Genomic DNA, 22,686 nt, shown 5'->3' on the forward strand with positions numbered 1-22,686 from the left:
ATCCTGTCCCTCTGGTTGCTCTCCTGTCCTGTTCCAGCTGCTGCCCAGCTCTGTGAGTGCTCTCCTGCCCACAGATCCTCTGTGGGCTCTTTGGCCCCTCTGTGAGCCTTTCCCAAGCCTCCACACTGAGACACCATCTAACCAAGGCCACTTTGTGGCTTCAACTGGTTTTGTCACCTTGTGCCTGAGGAGCCTTTGGTGCCCATCAGGAGTAGAGTGGGTTCCCCCTTCCTCCTGCCCAGAAGTGGAGCTTCTGGGGGAGATGTAGCCAGGGCAGATAGTCTTTGTTACTCCATTGGAAAAGCTGTAACCCAGCATGGTCTTGGCTATTCCCCTGGGAGTAGCAAACCCTTCCACGAAACAGAGACTCAGACCCTTGTAGCCCAACACGACGCCGGGTGCTGGGGGACTGGTCCCCTCCTGCCCATTTTTGGGATGTGCAGGCACCCCAGAACTGGGTGTCATTGCTTGTTCCGTGCTCCAGACCCCCAGTGAGAGGTACAGCTCTCTTAGAGAAAGGGTCCCCCTGAACTGCCTCATCAGCTGCCCACTCATGTGAGCAAATGCCACCAGTGCGAGCCGAGGCGCCGCAATCCAGCCCATAATGCTCCTTTAAAGACATTTCAGCAGCTCAATTAAGTTTCCACTTGTGTGTTTTCTTTCTCCCCGCTTTGCTTTCATGGTCATTTAAAACAAATAAAGTGAGCAGAACACGGCAGCGTGATAACCACCCTTTAATTCCCTTCCCACGGGTCTCCCGATTATTTGGTGATTCAGCGGCAGCGGGGGGAACATTTACAGAGGGGAAGGCGGGAGCTTCCCACAGGGACACAGCTCGCAGCCCAGGGCCCCCGAGCCTCGGGGAGGAAGTACGTGCCTCGGGTTTTCCCTCTGAGCCCCGTGGATGTGGTGAATGCCGGGCAGAGCCGGGCCCTGCAAGAGCAGCGTCCCCGCTCTCAGTGCCCTCGTTGTTCTCGCATTGTGCGCTGGGGACGGGACCCGTGCTCGGGATGTATTTCACGCTTCTGTGCAAACACAATATGAGATGAAGAATTCATACCCTTGCACAAGGAGACCAGAGTGTATTTTCTCATAATAAGGAAAAGCAGCCAGATCAGAGCCTGCCAATTCCTGCCCCGTGCTCCCGCCTTCCCTTGGAACTTCAAACAAGCCTGTGCTTTTACACTGGCGCAGAGAAGTGTATTACGTTTTTTTAAAACCCAACACAAATCCTTTTGGATCTTTTTTTACATTATTCTCCCCACCTCTGTCTTGGTAGGTGACTTTTCCAGCCCTCCCCCACTTGGTCTGCTGGGTCTGAGTGGAGGTAAAGGAGAATTCCATGTGTTTTGTGAGTGTGAACAATTAATAGTGGTACTGTGTCTTGCTGGAAGAGGGTGTAAAACACACCCCAGGAGGGGAAAAGTAACCAGCCTGCTGAACACTCGGGAGCTTTTCCTGTCCTGTAGGCAAACACCGTGTGGGGGTTGGTTTGCTTATTCATCAGCTGCCGTAAATAACGGGTCTCACCTTGAGCTCTCCTTCAGCCACTTCTCCTCCCCAGCCCCCCGGCTGGCAAGGAGAGGGAATATTTACTGTCCTTTGGGTGACAGACTGAGGGTTTATAGCTGTTCACATTTTAGCTTTTGTTTCCTCCCTAAAAAGCTCTGTTTTGTTCTCTGTGGCTTTGTCTTCCCCAGCACCTGAAGCCTCTTCCTGGAGTGTCCAGCCTGACACGGAGACTGAGCCCTGACGGTGTACTGAGCCCCTCATTCCCACATCCCAGCTAGGCACTGTGCATGGAGGTGCTGCTCTGGGCAGGGCACAGGATGCACCTGAGTCACTTCAGACATTTATAATCTGATCTCTGAGAGCAGCACTGTCAGCAGCTTTTCCTCCCCCTCGTGCAGTACCTGGAGACGTTCCCATCCCTGGGCACTTTGGAAGTCCCAACAAGCCACGAGTGGCCAAGGCCTGTCGAAGCCTGTTGATCCAGACACTGGATTCTTAAAACCTTTGCTTTCCCCAACACCTTCATAAAGTGTCCTGAATTAAGGTGATTCAGGGAGCACATTTCCAGACTGTCAGAGAGCTGCATCCATCACTCCCCTGAACACGCACCAGATTGTTAATGCTCCAGGCCAAATACCACGTCTTTTTTAATGCCTACCAAATGCAGTGTGTGCTGCTGGCTTTATATTTATAATAATTATTACAGGAACGGCAGTACCCACATTCCTATAGGCTGAAAGTGGCCAGGAACAGACAAAAAAAATGATTCATTGTTCCAATTAATGCTGGAGCTCGCACCGGTGATTAATTAGCCTGGCGATAGTGCCATGCAAAAGATCAGGGTGAGAATTAATAGGGAGACACGTGCTGACTTTTAAGAGGGTTCCACCAGTGTTTGGTGCCCTTCCTTGGGCTGCCTCAGCCCGTTAATTAGAGGCACCGGCGCGGGCTCGCTCCGCACCGACAGACCCAACGGCCGGCGGGGCGGAATATTTATATGACAGTGTGCAGCAGAAAACTTCAGGACTAAATTCCCACCCAGGTCTCTAAATATAATTTTGAAATGTCAGAGGCGCTGGGAAGAACGGCGGCGCCGCACGAGGTTGCTGTCAGGGAGAGGCAATAGTGTGCCAGATTTATACTGGGCTGAACAGGCAGGTGACTTTTCAGCTCCTGTGTTTCAGGGAGCCTGAAGTGCTCTGATGGACCTGTTCCACCCGGTGGGAGGCAGAGAATCCAGCGGGAACACGTGCTGCAGCCTCGTGCACCTCACTTGGATGGGTGAGATGGAGCAGGGGCAGCTCCCGAGAGCCTGCGAGTCCCCACGAGGCACAAACCACTCAAGCACCAGCCTTTGAAGGTGAGCCCTCTTGGCAAAGTTTCTCCTCCAGGTTTTATCCATCACTCCTTCTGCTGCCTCATTATCTTTCCCTTCTGCATATTGGTCCTCCCACCACCCCAATTCATTTTGCTATTGACTGGTTTGTAGGGATGGGGTGTAGCCAGTCCTGCCCCGGCTGAGCCCGAATCGCTGACGGGGCCGATCACTCTGATCACACATCAATCTGAGAGCACAGGCAAAGTTCCATCCTGCTGAATTAATTGTTAGGAGCTGCAACCCCAATGTCTTTGTAAATAAAATATTTTAATCTCATGGGGCCTGCCTGGAGAGAGGGGAATAAATACATCAATATGTAAATGGATCCACAAGAGGAGGCTGAACTGGGACTTTGCAAAACTGATAAAGCATCTTAGGAGACGTGTTGTCACTGCACTTCGTGCATATTCTGATGAAGCAGACAGAGAGGCTGGATCTGAGCCTGGGTTGGGGGGGGGAAGAGGAAGGGAGGGAGGGAGTAGTGTGGGCACCAGCACACCGTGACTGAAATTCTTGTATGGATTGATTTGACTCAAATATATTCCGAGGCTCGTCTAATTGCTCCTTTAGTCCCAGGCTTTGATTTTCCTGTTGTTTTCACGTCCCTGTTGCTGAGTCTTTCCTGCATTTCAAGCAGCCTGGTTGGGGCAGACCAAGCTGCCCCTCTGTGTGACCAGGAGTCAGTACCTGTCCTTGCCGAGCCCTTCCACAGAGCCTCTGCAGCAAAGTGGGCACAAAGAGTGAAGGACAGTGAAGGTCAGGCTTTTGCTCGATCCGTGTTTTCTCTGTGTAACAGCCTTAGGGGTTCTTTTGGAAAACAAAGCCTGAAGCTTTTGGGACAGCTCGTTCATGATGGGCCCGTGCTGGTGTGACCCCCATGGGAGATCTGAGGGAGCTGGGGGAGAGCACTCTAGCAAAACATGAGCAGGAGAAGGTGCAGTGAGCAATTTGCTCGCGTGCATCCTGCAGGATCCTGCCTGGCTCTCCCTCCCCTCTCCTGCCCTGTGCCCTGTGCTGTGTTACCCCTTCCCAGAAATCGCCGCTCTCCGGCATCGCTGCCACATCCCACGGCACGAGTGGGAGCACAGAGGCTCTGCTCCCAAACAGCGGCTCACCTGCGCCGTGTCAGGCAAGAGCAAACCTGTCACCCACCTCGGGCACCCGGGCGCGTCTCCCGTGATTTCCAGGGCGAGGCGAGCAGGAGAACCCTCCCACCGCGCTGCCCGGGGCGCTGCCTCCCTGTCCGCGGGCTCAGCTCCAGCCCTTGTTTTGCAGCGCGCACGTGGAATTTTATCACCTTCAACAATGGAATCTGTCACCTTCAAGCTGCCTTATTGTAATCTGGGGATTTGTGCCCCGGCCCTGTAACAGGGGCTGGGCTCCTGCCACAGAGCACCGCGTCCCTCCCTTTGCCATTGCTAACGCCTGTGGGCCGGCGGCGGGAACTTTAGGGACATATTTGGGCTTGTTTCCTCACCGGGATCAGATCTTTAATTGATCTGTCTTCTTTCCTTTCTCTCTCTTTGCCTCCTTCTGTCTCACGTGCATCTCAATCCCCGTCTTCTGATCTGCTTCACCACCCCCTCCGGCTCGGAGAATAAATCCCATCAGACCTGCGGTACAGCCAGGATGCAGGAGGGGATATGGCATTTTAAAGAAGCATAAGTACGTATTTTAAACGATGGCACCTTCATGTTGCATCAGGTATAAAAGCACAGGTGTTTGAGTCATTGGCTGGTGGATCTTCTCTGTGAGAAAGCGATTTGATAGTAAAGGGAGTGGTGCCTCCTCAGCAGACAGGGCTTGGATGTCACAGCCCTTCAAGTGGGCTGTTGTGGGAGCCTCTTTGTGGGCAGTTTGGGAACCTGGGTAATAAATTAAGTTTGATTAATCTGCTTTAATGATCTGCTAAGATCAGAATACTTGCTGCATTTCTCTAGCTCCCATTGTAGCTGCATTTTTGCTTTAGGGGCTGAGCAGTTCCCTCTGAAATGCAGTTATGTGCATTTGCATATGCATTTGTATGGGCTAATTATAAACTCACCGTCAGCGCTGTGATCCTGCACAGCAAAAGGGTTGTCCCCGTTTGGAAACGTCTGCTTTGGTGCAGAAATCAGAGGGATTTTTTTTGTAAAATCATTTGGCCACATCTTTGGGGCTTAGATTTTCAGTGAATAATCAATATCCGCAACAAAAGATTTAAACAAAAAAAAAGGTGTTCATTGAAGTTTCTCCGCAGGAAAAGATCGATAACATGTATTATTAAATATAAAGAGACTTATGTCTCGAGTTCCATCACACCACAGCTTATAATAACCCTTCAGAAGCTCGAAGCAGGGCTTTTTTTCATTAAACAAAACGTTGTGTTCCCCTGCTGCCTTCGTTCCAGCAGCATATTGGAGGGTGCCTGTGCCCAGCAGCTCTGGCCTGGAGGGCTGTGCTCACCCCTGCCTGTCAATGCTGTAGGTTATTTAATAAAAATGGAAATATTTATTTCCAAAGTGGATGTGTAAGGGGTGTCAGCATGTGAACAGTGGCAGGGAAGCATGTTTTCTGGGTGGCAGTTTTAAACATCTGCCTCCTGAGCATCTAAGCAGGCCCTTGGAGAGGGCCCTGGTGACTAGGGGTGCAGTTGGTGATGGTGCAGCTCATCCCCAAGTCTCCCGCATCCAGTGGTCCCAACCCTGACCTGTCCCCTCTCTCTCCGTGCACTTGGACATTTTAGGGCATGACAGTGGTCTCTGGGACTGGGAGTACAAGGGTTTCCAGCACCACTGGCGAGGAGCTGGGGCAAACCCCTCATTGCTCTGCGTCCCTCCGTCGTTGGGTGTTCCAGGAGTGGGACTCGCAGGCCAGCGCCCCAAGGCAGCCAGGAAGGCTTGGAATAAAGAAATGCTTCAGTGCTGTTTTCATTCCCCATGGTCAGGTTCCAATATCCAAATTGGGATTACCAGAGTGAAATGCAGTTGGGTTTTGCCTCTGCCGACCTTCAGCAGCAGCGGTTCCAGCCCTGGGTCCTTGGAGAGCTCTGGGGATGCACCTCTGTGTGATGTGTCAGGCTGATATTCCTGCCTCCAGCCTGTCCTAAGCCAGGACTGACATACTCAACTGCAGAGGTTTTGTGACAAGCCCGTGGAAACCTTTTCTCCAGCACATACAGATTTGTTTTGCAGGGCAAAAATAAGCAGCAATGCAAATATCATTCTCTGTTTTGTTTCTCCTGTCTTTTTTCCCCCTTTGCTTCAGGAAAGCAGGAAGAGGCGAGGAAGGATTGACACCCTATCCCGCCCAGGGCCTTTGCTGAGGAGCCTGCTGGGAGCACTCCTGGGTGTTTCTCCCTAGGCAGGAGCTCTTTTCATTTTCTCGCTGCCTCGCGAGTCGCGCCGAGGTGCCTGGAGAAGGATTTGCTGCTTGCTTATGAAATCCATTCTCCCTCGAGGATCTGCTCTTTCCAGCTTGATAAACTTCTAATTCTTGCTGTCTAATAACACCGAGGGACTGTGTTTTGTGCCTCGATGAGGATTTTGTGATTGATGTTCATCGGCGCTTGCAGGAGACCAGTAACCTCATTTCATTTTTGACAGAACATCGGGACAAGAGCTCTGGCTCCTTCCCCCTTCTTGGTCAGGTATAAATGAAAGAGAAAGTGAAGTGGATCTCATCTGTCCAGATCTGCTCTCTCACTGTGTTGCTCAACTGCTGACACTGTGTCTGCCCCACGTGGCTCATGGGCACGTGGTCAGAGGACACGCTTGGCTTATTTCTGCTATCGCTGTGTTATCTTGTTTTTATTCTTGGTTCTCTGCACTGTCTGGGATGTTTGGAAGGAGCTGCTGTAACTTGGCGTGGGAGTAGATGGCTTAAATATTACCTCACAGAGTCCATGTGAATTTAGAGTAGATAAGGATTGGACCCCAAATGGCTTTTTTAACCCATTCCTGTATTTTCTAGTTATTTCCCTCTGCTCTTTCTGATCTATTTCCATCAGATTTGAGATGTTTTATGCTTAGACCAACTTCATCTGTGATACCTGAACAGTTTCTACATGGCCAATAGAGAGATCTTGCACTTATGCACATGCATGTCCACACACAGGTACCCCCTCTGATGAAGGGCTTGTCAACATAAGAAATCCCAGAGGAAAAACGCCCATAATGAGGAATTCACAGAAAATACACCAGGTACTATTAACCAAGGTAGGCAGGTGATATCATTCACCAAACTGTGACACTGTTCTCATAGAGTAAATATCATTTCCCTTTAAAAATCCCTTTTCTTTTAGAGCACCTGTACTGAGAGGGAGAAGGTGGAGGAGCCTGTGTGCATACCCTGCTTCCCCTGCTGTTACACAGATTCTAAACACAGGTTTGGTTATTCCTACTATATGTTTATTTTTCCTCTCTGCTTTCTTCCTTTGAAGTACCTGCTTGTGTTCTCAATGAAGAACAGCTGAGAGATCAGGAAAATGGCTTAAGCATTCAGTGGGCTGGAAGCTGTTTGGATTTCAAACAGTGCCTGGGAGAGCTCTGCACAGTGCCTTGTTGCACAACCCTCCTTCTGTCACCGGCCGAGGTTGCCGTCCTTTGTTCCCTCCCTGTAACTCTCCAGAGCCTTCAAGGGAGGGAAAAGAAGGATGAAGGAGGTGACTTTAATTTCTCTTTTTTAAATCCCCCCAAGTCCTCCTTTAAAAAGCCACAGCACAGCCCTTATGGGCCATCTGCCTTTATTTCTCTTGTGCTCCTTGGCTTTGTTTGTTCCTCTGTTTCCCCTCTGTGCCCCTTTGCAAACCTCGGATCCTCGGGAGCCATGAGCAGGACCCAAGTGCCACCCGAAGCTGCAGCTCCCCCTCTACGATTTGCCAAGGAGGAACTGCCCACGGGACACTCCAGCACAGCCTCTGGAGTTTCTAAAGCCATTTTTGTTCAGAAATTCCTGTTGTTGTTGTTCCTGCTGACCTCAGCGGGCTGTATCTTTTCCAAATGTTTCTGACGTTTCTCACAGGGTAATAATCTATTAATGTCACAGACAAGGATTCTGCTGACTTCAGTTTGGCTTCTGTTTCCCATTGGATGGGCTCCTCTCTTTATGGGGGAATGCCTCCAGCCAAAAAGAGAGGAAAAAAAACCCCAGCCCTGAGCTAAGTGAAACCAGGCCCGAAGGGAAGCGCGTTGCAGCCGCGTTGCCTCTCGCTGGCTTCTGTTCTGTGCTTGGGGATGTGCCAGACTCCAGTGCCTCCATGCTTTTGATTCCTGTTTATCCCCGGCAACATGATTGTCTATAATTATATATAATCTCCCCCTTGTTTACTCTTCTTCCTCCAGGTCTGAGCACAAGCTCGATGGCAACTCTCAGCTCCGTCTGCCGGGGCTGCAGCTCCAACGCTCCTCACCATCCTCCACCTTCTCCTCCAAAGTAACAAAGCCATTGGATTTCCTCCCACCCCTTCCCTGCGCTCCCCCTCCCCCTCGCTGGCACCGGGGTTATTTATACAGAATGTGGAAACAATTTGCAGGAAAGTGAACAATGTAAGCGGGAGTGAGGGAAGGGAGACAAGTTTGTTGTGCACACTGAGAGCCCCAGCGGTGAAACGCTGCTTTTTGGGGGGCTGAGAGAACAGACTGTTTTCCTTTCTTCCTTCTCCTCTATTTCACCATCTCCCTCAGCTCTTTCCATCTTGCCAGAGTCGGGTCCAAACCAGAGCAACCAGATCTGAGTGCGTGTTTTGGAGGAGGTTCAGGTTGGATCCCTCCCTGCATCCCAGCCCCGTGAGGCGGTGTCTGTGTACTTAATCCTCTCCGAGGTTCTGCTCTCCATCGTTGCTGCTCCTGGATTAGCATTAATGAGGAGCATGTGTGCTCAGAGGTCCCGCTCCAGGCCCCCAGAGCTGCAGCACTGGGTTTAGACACAGCTACTCTGAGGAACAGTTCAGCTGAAACAGAACCATTCCTGGGAGTGAACGAGGCAGGAACTTTTTGCAAAGTCTAATTTTGGTCTTTCTCCCCTCACCCACTGAGTATTACATTTTCAGGACATCCCAGCACCTTGCTGGCTCCACTGTGAGTGTCTGGGAATCAGGGAGTTTACCTGAGTTCTGCTGGGGCTGAGGAAGCTGAACCAGCACTGACTCAGCACTCAGAGCAGATCTGGGATCTTCAGCTGGCACTCTGCACCATGAAGTCCTCAAAAAGAGGTAATCCCAACCCACACACCATTTGGGGAAGGGCCATTGGTGTTGCAGAGCCAAGGGAATGTTATCCTGGGTTGTTGGGGCAGAGCAGCTGCCTTGGCCACAGTGGGTGCCTCAGCCACTCCTCCCCTCCCAGGAGATGCAGCCTCCCTTCCCAACAGCCTCCAGACTTGGGATGGGATCTGTGCAGTTGTGCTGAGCTGGTAGGGCAGGGCCAGGGAGTTGCCAAGTGGGACAGCAGTTCCTCCCTAAACTGGGCACATTCCTGGCTGAGAACTGGTGCAGCAGATCCACTGTGATCCGCTGGCAGAGGGACAGGTGGAAGGAACATGTGGAGGGCTTTTCCTCCCTGAGAATCCATCCTCTCCACATTCCAGTTCTTCCTGCTCCTCCTCAGTCATTGTCCACACACAGAGGGTGAAGTTTCTGTGGGTGTTTGTTTGTGACATGCCCCATCTGCGCTCCCACATGGAATGGCAGGGATCTCTGGCCAGGATGGCCCTTCCAGAGCCCCTGGCACAGCAGAGACCATTCCAAATGCTGCTGCCGCTCCTTTAGCCAGTTCTTGGCTGGAATAACAACTCCAGGTGTGAAAGGCAGAACGAGAGGGAGCAAACACACTTTGCCCACCGATGTTTTGTGATTGGGGCAGTTCAGCTCTTTGGGCTCTTTTGATTTTCACTGACTGAGAAGGGCCCAGGAACAGCAACAACTTCTGTTTTCTTTCCCCAGCCAGACACCAACACTGCACTGGGAGGCTGCAGCTGGGAGCAGGCAGGACCGGGACGCAGCAGTGCAGGGCTGGGGCCCGACAGAGCCGTGGGGATCCCGGTTCCCACTCCAGCCACACCATGTCCGTGATCCACAACCTGTCTGCTTCCCATTGCCTGGCAGGAGCCTGGCAGTGTCTGCAGCCTGCCCAGACATGCTGCACACTGTGCTTGGCTGTCTGGCAAAGAGCTGGGATACGGAGAGTGCTTTGAATCCATCAGCTTCTGGAGAGAGAAGCCTCCCCAGTGCCTGTGGCAGCCCTTGCAGGCCCAGGCTGTGAGGACAGCACCTCTGGGTTGCAGGGCAATCTCTGGGCACCCCACTGAGGGCCTCAGGACATGCAGACATTCCCAATCTCTTTCTGACTCCCAAGGGTCCTCCCTGACTCCTGGAAAAATGTAGCCTTGAGTTAAACTGTGTGGAGAGCTCGCATTAGCAGCACAGGTTTGGGCAAAGTGGAGGCTTGTAGCTCCTGTAGAGACCTTAAACTGCAGAGACCAGAGGGATCATGGTAATTTCAGGGAAGCTTGGTAATTTCAGGAATGCTTGTGCTTTTTCCCTTCTGGTTCTAAATGTTCAAATTCTCGTGAAAATATGAGAAAAACTGTCCTTGGAATGGCTGTGCAGCTGAAAACATCACTGGCTTTTTGGAATTTCCTTTTTCATCTGGTTTTTTTTTTTTTTTTTAATTATTTTTAGGGTCTTTAGATGAGAACAGATTTGTATTCCTCTCTTCCTGCTGCTCACTTTACCACCTGAAATCCTCGGCTGCTCCTTGCAGTTCCCACCCCAACGGCGAGCGATATCCCGAGCGGAGCGTTGGAGCTCCAGGTGAGGGGAGGCAACAGCAGCAGATGGGCTTGTAAACAGCAGAGCTCTGGCTCTGCCACAGAGGCCCTGTTGGAGCGGGGAGGAGCAGGATGGTCGGTAAACACGGAGCCGTTTTCATTGTCTGGGCTGCAATGTGTCCGTGTGGGGAGGGGAGGGCGGTGCCGGCACAGCGGCCCTCGAGTCCTGGCACAGTCAGCCCTTCCCAGCGCGACCTGCTCGTGTTGGAACCTGCAGCAGATTGGAGAAGGCAGGAAAGCGGGGTACGTTTTCCAGCACCAGGGAATTTGTGGGTGATGAAAACAAGATTTCTAGCAGCCCTTTTGCGCTAGTCTTGGTTTCTACAGAGGTATCCTATGGTTTTCCTGCCCTTCTCCCCTCCCCTTGAATTCCTTCTGAAACTGTCAGTCAGTCGGAGTTGGGAGTAACTTCACTGATAGAAAATTCCCACGAATCACCCAAAAGTTTTGCAGCTGGATGGAGGAAAAAGAAAGCCAGAGTAGAGTCCCCACTGGTGGGAGAAAAAAGGCAGACTAAGGAGGCTCAGTTCCAGAATTTATTGAGCCCAGAGGGATTTCTAGAGACCACGTGGTGTCAGGTGCAGAAGAAATGAAGGATGATAACCAGCGTGGAAGAGCGAGCAGCCCAGAACTCCCACAGCCCAGCTGGGCTCCAGAAATGTTGGAGAGGCTTCAACAGCACTTTAATGTGAAGCTGCTGGCCAAGAGCAGCCCCTCCACCTTGTTCTGTCAAGAAAAGGTCCTGATTCATGTCATGTGTGTTCTTTCCCTGGACAGGGAGACTCTGCAGATCCTGTGGAGTGCAGGAGTCACGGAGAGCAGAGACCGATGAAAGATGGCTCCAGGCTGGGATTTTGGAGAGGTTTGTGCTTGATCCAGGGTTGAAGGGTTGGTGTTTCTCTTTTTTTTGAGATTGGGAGAGGAGAGGTTACTGAGTCCTTGAGTCTTAATGTAAAATGATTAGAATCTGGAACAGATTCCAAAATAGACATTTAGGGACAACTAAATGCACAAAGCAGCTTGGATACCTATCACTGGAGTTCATCCAGTCCTGGATAAAGCCTCTGAAATAGGCAGTGCTTTAACAAAGTACGTATGTCTGGGGACTCAAAGTACAAGGAAAAATTATGAGCGGAAGAGATAACACTTTCTCCATTTCTTAGAAAGGGAGAAAATGCCAGAAAGTTATTAATTTTATTCCCGAGACTCTCTCAGCTGGACAAGGATCCAAGGTTAAGGTGATCCCCATAACCTGACACTTGCAGAACAAGTGGGCTCACTACATCCTGGCATGAGCAGTTCTGGCATTTCTAGGGAGATCTCTTATCCCAAGTAATAACCTCAGAGGTTAATTGGAGTCTGGAAATGAGTTTATTTGGTAGGTGGGCTAGAGGGGGTTTAATTATGTGTTCAGATCAGTGTTGCTTCAAGCATTAATTTTGCCTGGGAAAGGAAGGTGTAATGTCAGGAATGACACTTTCACACTGCTTAGACTGGGAGAGAGTGGGGGACTGGTGAGAGCCTGTGGCCTGGATGGCAGATGAAAATGAGCTCTGATTAAAAGCATCTCTTTTGTTTGTTTTGGGCCAAAAATCCCTGGGCTCTGTGTAAGGCCCAGTTCCCTCACTCAGCAGTTTCTGGACAGTCAGGCTGTTAGAGGGAATCTCTCTGAAATACACGTCTGATTTCTTTTTTTGGCCCTATTTCTCTTTTCTGCTTTGTGTGGTATTCTCCTCACAGCTTTCCAGAGCAGAGTTACTCTTCCACTTGTTCCCTTTTGCCTCCTGCTGAGTCAGTTCCTTTATTTTCCACCATAATTTGTACTGTAGTCACTCCCAGAATCTGGGAAATCATCCCCAGAAGTCTCCCTGTCTCCTGAGCTTACTGCCAGCTCTCCCACTAAAGCTTTTAATTCTTTGTTATAAAGAAGAATAAAAGGCCAGGAAAGTGCACCACGACACCCATTCAGGTGCCATTACCCTGTAATTCTTTCAAAACTCTGTGTGCATTTATAGTCACTGGGAAGTGCTGGAGTGGGAAGCCTCTGGACTAAATCAGTGTGAGCACATGAAAGAGAACAAGTCCTGCATGGGGCAGTGGGTTCTGGGCTGGGTGTGATCCCTGACTCACTCTGAGGGCTCAGGGAAATCACTTCCCTCCTCTGAGCATCTGTTTCCACTCCCCACCTCCAGCTGTGTCCCTGTTTGGACAAGGAGCTCCCTGGGACACAGCACTTCATGTGTGGAGATGGAGCCTCAGCCAATGGAGCTTGCAAGGAGCAGGGAACACAAACTGGGATGAAAGGTGTGTCCAGGCAGCAGGGCAGGATTCCCAGACACGGCTGGAACCCTGTGTGCTGGGGGCCATCGCTGCTCCCACTCCTTGGTTTCTCTCCACCAGTTCCAGCTGCAGTGGTGAGGTGAACTGGCACATCCCCAGTTCCACTGGGGAATGGTCTGAAATCATTAAACTCATTTTGCAAACTCCAGCAGTGCCCAATGGGATCATCCATCCTGCCTGGAACTGCCTCACCTCCCCACAGGTGAAAATCTCCTTATGGCTCCAAGCCTTTCCATCCCATCCCATCCCACTCTGTCCCATCCCACCCCATGCCACGCTGAGCCTGCTCCAATTTACCAGCAGAACAAGCAAACCCCTTTCCTCCCTCCCCCCTTGGCTGAGGAGGTGCACACACACCCCCCCTTGGCTTTCCTTCTTCTCTGCAGGCTTTCCCAGAGTCCCTTCCTCCCGTTGTTTGTTCATTCCCTGCACTCCATCCCATCTTTTGCCTTCCTCCCTGGTTGGATACAGCATCTCACTGGTCCTGCTTCACACTCGGAGCAGGGGTATTAGATGGATTCCCCATAGAGTACAAATTGAATGGAGAGAAGTGGCTGCTTTCCCAGCAATAATTTATCTGATTAAAAAAATACTCCCCAAACTCCCCCTCCTCCCCTGCTCCTAAACCCCCTCCAAAAAGCACATTGGCACCGGGGCTGGTGTTTGAACTGTGTTATTCAAATTGCTGGAAGGGGGATTTAGATGGGAAAATAACTGTCATAGGAGGGTTCTCAGGGGATTTTCCCCAGAGCATCAGCGCTGAAATTCGGAACCTGGGTTGTTGTGTGGAGGAGGCAGAGAGTAAATAATTCTGAGTCAAGTGCCTCCCTGATTTCTGCCTTTGCCCTCATCTAACAAACACCTTGCACAGATGCACACATGGTGCTCACACACAGGTTTTCCCATCACACAGGTTCCATGGAGGAGCTGTTAGCAGGAACTCCAAAGCACACCAAGCTGCTCTGCTGCTCCCTGTCTCCTCTCTTTTCTTTGCCTTACCTCAGGCTGATTCCAAATGAAAGAAGGAATATGCTGCCTAAAATGCCTGTCTCCTTGTTTGTCACCTGCACAGGGTTCATTACTTCCCATGCAGCCTGATCCAAGGCTGGTCCTTTTCTTCTTCCACCGGAGCCAACATTCCTGTTACAACTGGGGGATGGAAAAGTCACCCCAACATTCCTGTTGTAACTGGGGGATGGAAAAGTCCCCCGGCCCTTCTCCACCCGCTCTGTGTGTGGGGCTTGGCTGCTGCCTGTGTCTCTGTGGGCGGGAGGCAGGTACTTACATCCCATAGTGCTCCCAGTGTGCCGTGATTTACAACAGGAGCTCCTTCCTGATGCCAAGGGCAGGATTGCTGCTGACATGCAAACCATTCCAGAGCCCTGGCGTGGTCCCAGCTCCAAGGGCTGTTGGCTGATGGACGTTCCTCTGCTCACAGCTGGGTCTGGGCCACTGGGGGAAACGTGAATGGGCCCGTTCTGAGCTTTGCAGCCTCGGAGCATCCTTAAGCCAGTGGCCAGGGCTCAGGTTTCCCTGCTTTTTGACAGGAGTGCTGCTCAGATGAGATCTTTCTCTGCTCCTGGAGGATTTACACTGCCACAAGTCCTCATTTTTTCCAGATGTTTTACCTAATAAATCAAGGAGTCTCATCAGAGGGTTCGGATCCAAAAGCTGTTACCATGACTTCAAAGGCACAGGCTGGAGTGGAAAGAAGCAGAGCAGACATTTTATACCACTCTGTACTCACTGATTTTGAAAATACACTCTACTTTCAGGAATTTTTTCCTGTGGATACCAAAACTCTACAGTGATTAAATAAAATAGTGCTGTGCTCCTTCAGCAACCTTTCTTTCAAAGGATGGAGCTGCAGGACCCAGGGGCTGTGCATGGCTGGCAGGAGCCAGGATGGGGCTGGTCCTGAGGGGAGCTGAGCTGTGCCAGCCCCTGTCCAAAATCAGGGATTGTAGCTCAGGTCTGAACTCGCTCCATCTTTTCAAGTCAATACTCAGCTGAGTATTTTCTGCCAGTTTAAGCTGGTCTAAGGGATTCTCATGTAAAGGATTCAGATGTTCATCTTCAGATGTTTGGGAGAGCAAAAGACAATAAGAGTTATGTGGCTGCAAAATGTGACTGTGACTATTCAGACTGGTTTGTTCCTTGATCAAGAATGTGATTTTTTTTTTTTTAATGTAGTGAACCCTTTCTTTTCACAGTGTCTACATGGTGTTGTCTTCTTTCACTGCTCCATTTCTAAAGATAACTGCTCTGTGTTTGGAGAAGCCGTTCTGTCTTTCCAACCCCTCGACAGCATGGGCTGCTGAACAAGAACATAGTGAAGGAAAGCAGCTGATGAAAGAAAAGCTGTTCCTGTGGTAGGTGAGCAGCAGAGCCAGAGGACTGGCTTTTGGTTCCCTGCTTTCCCAGAGTGCCAGCCTGGCTCCGTCTGCGCTGGTGCTGCCCATCAGAGATGCCCAAGCTGGGCTGTGTTCTGGCAGCAGTGCCAAGGGGAGCTGCTCCTCCTCACCTTCTGCCTTGTCTTCCCCTGGATCCCACTGGATTTGGAATCACAGAATAGTTTGGGTTGGAAGGGACACCTTCCACTATCCCAGGTTGCTCCAAGCCCTGTCCAACCTGGCCTTGGACACTTCCAGGGATGGGGCAGCCACAGCTTTGTCTCATCTGCCTCCTGAGTGTTGTCTGAGCAGGACTGAGGGGATGGTGCCAGGCAGGAACAGGCTGCTGGGGCAGGAGGGAGCATGGCCTGGCTGTGGGGAGCCCCTTTGGCCATGGAGAGGTGCCCAGGTTGAGTGTTGAGTCTCAAGAGAGGATTTGGGCTGTCTCCTGCAGCAGAGCCATGGAGAGGGAACTGGGGGTACCTGCAGCAGGGGATCCAAGCAGAGGCTTTGGCTTGTGCTGTCTGAGGGTTCTGGGATGTGAATAAGTTGTCACTTAGGGGAATTGGGGACTGTAGCTCTTAGAGAGCTGTGAAAACACTGCGTGGCCCCCAGGAAGCACTGTAGTTCTGTAAAACAGACTTGGAATGTGAATTCACTCCTGCTACACTGTACTTTATGGGTCCCAGGCAGTGGAGCAAGAGACCATTTGGTCTTGCAACGTGTTTAGCCAGATCTTAAAACATCACCATGGTTGCCCAAGGGGTGGATGTTCCAGAGGAGGGGATGTCCTGCTGCAGCCCCATGGAAGGGAGAGCCAGGGACAGATCCTGTGTTGTAATGGACTGAAAAACCACCTCCTCTAAATATTGACATTCAAATAACTGTCACCACGATACTGCTTGTTCCTGCCACAGGCTTCAGCAAAATTGCTGCTTGTCTTCCCTCCCCCACAACGCTGAATCCCAGCACCCCAGACTGTCGTGACTGCCGGGGATTGGTGACATCTCGAGTGACACGTGTTGGAGCATCAGAACAGAGTGGGAGCAGCACAGCTTGGCTCCAGGAGCCAAAAATAGGTACTATCATTGCTGAGCTGAAGCCTCCCTTCTCCTTCCCCACCCAGCCCTGCCTCTCTGGCACATGCAGCTCGTAATCATGGTGTTCCCGTCGGACCAAAGGAAAACCACAGTCCTAAAGCAAGCAGGGCGTTAAGTAGTGGCCATGCTTTGGAGGCAGGGAATGTTATGACATGGATCCCAAATTAGTGAGCATCAGTGATGATGATGGTTTGCAGATTTCCCACAGGGAATGGGTGTAGAAAGGGGCACGGCTCATCTGCTGCATTGCCATGTGGAAAAGCATCAGAGACACACCATAAAATAGGGAGTGTGAACTCCTTTCACTGGACAGCTGCTCAAATCCTTGTAGTTGAATGACTGAGTGATGAATGTAGCACGTTGGGTTTTTCTCTGGATCCTTCCTCTCCTTTATTCTGTAGCTCTGTGAATCTCAGTCACGCTTTCACCTGGGTTTTTCAGTCTGCTCACTGGAGTATTTGTCTTCTTCTGCTGACCCCCAAAAGCACCATTTCATTAAAAACCCTGACTGTTTGGGAAGGGTGACATTTATTCACAAAGGTAAGGCTCTTTGAAGGTGTCTGCTCCTTTGGTAGTGAGTGATTCAAATGAGTTCCCTTTCAGCATTCCTGTCTCACTGCTCCCAAGGCCACACAAAGGAGGAGGGATTTGCAGGGCCGTATAAATCAGGGTTTGTTACAGGGACGTCAAACACAACTGCACCACGGGGTGTTAATGGTGAGCAGGTGAGGAGTCAGAGCAAGTCAGAACCAAGGAACAAAAGCCACAAAGCTCCTGTGTCTGGCTCTTGATGCTTCCCAAAAGTGCAGTGTCTGCACACTCCTGCTCTGTCCTGGGAAAGCTCGGGGTGTTACACTGATCCATATCACAGAGTGCTCCAGTAATTGGATGAGTAGGTTTGGTGGGAACATCTTTGGTTCTCAATTTCTCCCATCAGGAGAGATCTAAATGAAGTTGTATGATGTCCAGCCCAGGTCTCTTCCCAACAACCAGCTCACTCCGCTGGATTCGTGCTTGGCAGAGGCACTGTGACCAGGCCATTGGACACAGGTTGGATTAAACTTCCACTGGAGTAGAGGAAGAAAACTCCCAATCTTTGTGCAGGCAAATGGGAATTTCCTTCTTTTCCAGCAATTAAATCCCAGTGCTGACTCCACTGAGTTCCTCAGTGCTGGAATAAGAAGTGATTGGGGGTTTTGATGTGCAGCCTTTGGACAAGGGGCCAGTGCTCGTGCTCTCCCCCTTCTTCAAGTCCCATGAGCATTTCAGGTTTCCAGAGGTTCCCACTTGCTCTTTCCATGCCCTGCTCATCTTTCAGACTCCAGGCTGCAGGATGGACCATGAGTCCTGAAGGCAGGTTTGTGGGCACAGAGTGTGGGGGGATGCCTGGGGGGAGTTTTCTCTCCCAGAATGATCTCACAATCTTTGCAGCTTCTCAAATACCTGTCAGTCCAGGAGTGAAGCTGAGCTCAAACCAAGCTGTTAGAGCTTTAAAATGGTCCATGAAACTCCCTTTTACAGGAGGAGTTCAGGGCAGTGGAAGGTTTCAGGGACTGGATGTGGCTCATGAGCCAGGATCTGGGATGACCACGGGTCCCTTGGACAGGCTGCACACACGTGCCTGGGCATGTCCTCGAGCACATACCACTGTGGTTTCTGGACTAGTTTTTGTTATTTCTCAATATTCCCACCAATATTTAATGTATTTCTCTTGGTTGCTGGTAGTTTCAGCAGTGAAAGTGCTGACTCTGATGTCCTTCTGGGACGTGACATTGGCTCGGGACAACCCAACAGTTTTTGTGTGGGCCTCCAAAAAATGTTCTGCCCACTGGTCTCCAATCCCAAGAACATTCCTGGCTTCTCTGGTAATATCCTTAAGCACACCACTGATAGATTTTTGTGTAGATGAATGACCTGACAACTCCAAATATTATTTATTATCCAGGATTTTTGGGTCACTAGAGTGATGGGTCAGGGAGGACTGAGGTGCAGCTGGATAATGCCAGATCCCAGACAGTGGGGTTCATGTCTCCCTTCCAAATCAGGCCAAGCACAGCCCTGCTCCTCCTCCTCAGCAAAGGGGCTGTGTTAGGAAGTGGGAGCTGGGAGAAGGGGGAGTGTTGGCTGGATCTTATGGTTGTTCTTTGGAAGGTTTTAATGATCCTTAGCTTCCATAAAGAAAGGCACCTCCTGGAGCTGCAGCCCTGGAGCTCAAGATTCACCTTTCTTAAGCACATAACATCTCTCTGAATCCCAGGGTTAGATGGGATATTGGGGAGAAATCCTTCCCTGTGAGGGTGGGGAGGCCCTGGCACAGGTTTCCCAGAGAAGCTGTGACTGCCCCATCCCTGGAAGCGTCCAAGGCCAGGTTGGACGAGGCTTGGAGCAACCTGGGATAGGGGAAGGTGTCCAGGGGATGGAACAGGATGAGCTTAAGGTCCCTTATAACCCAAACCAGTGTGGGATTCTGTGATTTTCTGAATCCTCTCAGTGCCCTCAGGCTGCCCCTGTTATCTGATGTCCTCTTTAACCTTTTAGTTACAAAATAGAAGCTTTTTTGTGCCAGACCTTCCCCCCTGGGTCCTGAAGAGGAATCACTTGTTTAACAGTGACACTGGGAAACACCACAGCAGTATTACTGTTCCCTACTGCAAGAAAGAGGGAGACTTAGGGCTGGATCCAAGCAGACATCTGAAGGGACATTTACACAAAACTTAGTTACCTTAGTCCAAAGTCCTGATCCTGAAAAACCTGCTCTCGGCTTTCCCTGCTGCAGGAGCTGCCTCTGCAAGGCACACTCTCAATTCTGAGCATTTAACTTCTTCTTCTGCCTTCTCAAAGGCACTCAAGGGTATGTCTTCCCAGACAGACCTTTCCTGATGGCAAGACTGGTCTTCTCCCTAAAATAGTTGGATCAAAATGACCTTGGTCTGGTGGAGGAGGGTGGTACCTTCTTCCACTGCCCTGGGGTGCTGGTGGATGCCCTGTGAGTGCAGTGCAGTCCTCAAAGCAAAGTCATGTCTTTTTACCTTTTCTAGAACAGGCCAAATGACCCCCAGGACGTTACCCAGGAAGCATCCTGTGTTCAAGACCAGCCTTGAAACTCCTCCTAAAGCTCCTGTGAGGGTCCTTACCCTGCACCTCTTCGGAACAAAGAGGATTTATTTGCATGACTCTTCAGCATCTCCTGCCCAGGGATTTGTGTGTTAACTCTGAGTAGCATCATTACCTCGCTGGAGTTTGGGGCACCAGAGGGTTCCAACCTGCACTGCAAATAGGGCAGCCCCACTGGCATGAACAGAGTCCATCTGGAGTGTAAACAGTCTGGTTTATTAGGGAATTCACCTCTTAGCAGTCACAGGAGTAAAGACAGAGAGGTGTCACTTCAGGTTCCTCTAGAAGGGGATGGGGAGAGCAAAACTACACCCAGCTAAGACTGTAAGCAAAGACTAAACTACCTCTAATTGCAACCAGGGGAAACACTCGAGCAGAGAGCCTAAAAGTGCTTTACAAAAAGTCTAAAGGAAAAGCTTTTTGTACAAGATTAATCTTTCTGCCTCACTGGGGTCAGCAGTGGGAGTGCAAGGAGAGAATTCAGCACAGTCAGCACCGGTCTGTAAAGATCTATGTCCAGCTTTGCATTTCATCCTGTTTATCTGGGGCTATTAATTAGCTCCTTTCAGTTTTCCTGGGAAGATCTGTGTGTTAGGGCAGCTGAACACTCCTAAAGATCCGTCATTGATTGCTTGGGCAGCTAAATCAGGTCGACAGTTCACTACTCAGAGGTGTCTTAACTTTGCATCCTTTTCTGCTGGGGCAGGAATTCCAGGGATGACTTCAATCTTCCTGTAATGTGCTTGTACTCCTTGCTTTCCTAATTTCATGCCTAGGTATGGCATTTCCATTACAAAGGAGTTGTGTTGGTTGAGCTCTGCAGGTCTGGGTCTTTCAATAGCTGATCAGAGCTTCTGGTCATGTGCTTCTGCTCTTTTCCCTCAGAACAAAACATCAGCTACTCAGATCCTGGGCTATCAAAGCCCCTGGAACAGTTCAAGTGCCAAACAGCCCCAACTGCAGCCTGAGGAATGATGTTTCCCATGGGGGCTGTGGAATATGCACAAACGTATGGTCTGTTTTCCAACGTGCCTGTCAGAGCCCTGCTGGTGCCTCCAGCAGAGAGAAATATTTGGCATAGGCCATTTCCCCCCAAACTTTACTGCTTGCAGGAAATAGAAAGTGTTCTTTTCCAACCTATTTATTTGTGTTTGACTGTAATCACAAAGGGTTGTGCTTTTCCCCTTTCTCTGGTGACCCATGAGTGTCCACTGCTGTCAGTTCTGCATTTCCTCTTATCTTTCACAGAGCTGGGAGCCTTTTCACCCCTTCCTCTGGTGTCAGCTGTACTCCATGTAAAAATTCCATATGGGAGATGAGCTTTAAGGTGGGTGTGCTCCATTCAGGTTTACTCAGCACCGTGGGCAGCCTTCCCTATTTTTTGTTTTTAAATCCACATTCTCTTGTTCAGGTGCCTGGGGAAGGTGTTCTGATGTGAGCAAGGCCTTCCAACACAACTATATGTGCTGCTGACTTTCCAGACCATCCCTTTTGCTGCCTGTGTTTCCCCATACATTTAACAAGAGGTCCCTTTGGTCAGAGGGAAGGTCCCCAGTGTAGGGGCTGACTCAGAGCTGTGCCACTGCTCAGTTCCAAAAGTCTGCAGGTGGCTTTTGGGGGAGTGTTAATTAAGTTCCTAGCAGTGCATAAGTTGGTGTTCAATTTTAATTAATTAATATCCATTTATCTTTCAGGCTGTGGTTTGTACCCTCCTGCTGCAGTGTCACCCCACCCACCCCAGGCCCATGAAATCCAGACAGGGAATGTCCACACTGGAGCTGTGTTGGCATTCCCATGTTCTTGATCACAGAATTGTGGAATCCCAGAACCTTTTGGGTTGGAAAGGACCTTAAGGCTCATCCAGTCCCACCCCCTGCCATGGGCAGGGACACCTTCCACTAGCCCAGGTTGCTCCAAGCCCCGTCCAACCCGGCCTTGGACACTTCCAGGGATGGGGCAGCCACAGCTGGCAACCTGTGCCAGGGCCTCCCCACCCTCACAGGGAAGGATTTCTCCCCAGTATCCCATCTAACCCTTCCCTCCTTCAATTTGGTGTCAGTTTTAGGTGAAGTGCAAGATTTCTTGGCTTTGTCACATCTAACAGGGTTGGCATCACTCACCTGCCTCGATGGAAAATTAGTAAAACCTTTCATGTGTCAGAACTGCCTGTAGCCAGGAACAGGAACAACTTCATCTTTCTGGTGTGGAAATTGCTCCCAGTAAGGGATCTGTCCTGCTCCATGTCCGAGTTCCCACTGCTCCCTGTGCACAGCAGGTACTTCTGCAGGGGGGTTCTGGAGGCTCCACACCCCATGGGCTGCTGCATTTGCCTGAAATTGGATGCAATTAAAAAAAAAAAAGTGAGTAAGAGAACAGTAGTGTTTTTGAGGTATGTCTTTCAGTGGTAGTGTTTCACAGCTTTCTTTCCAAGCTAAGTATAGCCCATGAGCGAAAACACACATTGACAGCAGTAGTAGCAGTAAACATGAAAGAAACGTCAGTGATACTATTCCTTGTCTTCCCTTATGCTGCCTTGTCCAAAGGCAGTGCTTCCCAGAATGTCCTGGCAGCCTGAGAAGTGGTGGACACCGCAATGACACCCCAGAGGAGCAGCTGAGTGCTACTGATTGCTGGTGAGTGGGTGGGAGGTCAGCAGGAAAACACCAGACTCCCGTCTGAAAGGACAAACCCAACAGATCCTGGAGCAGCCATCAGCCTGAAGGAGGGGTTAGAGGCAGATTGCAGCCATTTGGGACTGGGAAAACATGAGATTTGTGAGAAACCTTTTCTCCCTCTGTCAAACCTCTCTTATTTGTTGCCTGCCTCAAAGGGCTCGTGGCCGAAAAATGCCACTGCTTTGCTTCATAGAATCTAAATGTTCCAATGGCACAGACAGAAACCTCAATCTCTGCTCAGCCCCCACTGTAGGTGTTGGAACACTGTTGTTGTCTTTTTGACAAATTGATTTCTGTTGAACACCTACACTTCTGTGCTTTCAGAAATGAAGGGCACTTCTGATAACTTCTCATAGCCCGAACTTCTT

At 50.4% G+C, this 22,686-nt stretch overlaps 1 long non-coding RNA gene across 2 annotated transcripts; it reads left to right on the top strand.

The window, feature by feature from the left end:
• Positions 1 to 11,482: 11,482 nt before the first annotated feature.
• LOC115307316 lies at positions 11,483 to 22,539 on the top strand. 2 transcript variants are annotated; one of them, XR_003915657.1, is made up of 4 exons: positions 11,483 to 11,558; positions 15,250 to 15,412; positions 16,354 to 16,508; positions 22,187 to 22,539. It is a non-coding gene; the product is annotated as an uncharacterized LOC115307316 (long non-coding RNA). The 2 variants fall into 2 exon arrangements; XR_003915658.1 differs by having other exon boundaries at positions 15,250 to 15,408.
• Positions 22,540 to 22,686: the final 147 nt, after the last annotated feature.

The sequence above is a fragment of the Manacus vitellinus genome, unplaced genomic scaffold, assembly GCF_001715985.3.
Source record: "Manacus vitellinus isolate BGI_N305 unplaced genomic scaffold, ASM171598v3 scaffold_16_pilon, whole genome shotgun sequence".
Classification (NCBI taxonomy): Eukaryota; Metazoa; Chordata; class Aves; order Passeriformes; family Pipridae; genus Manacus; species Manacus vitellinus.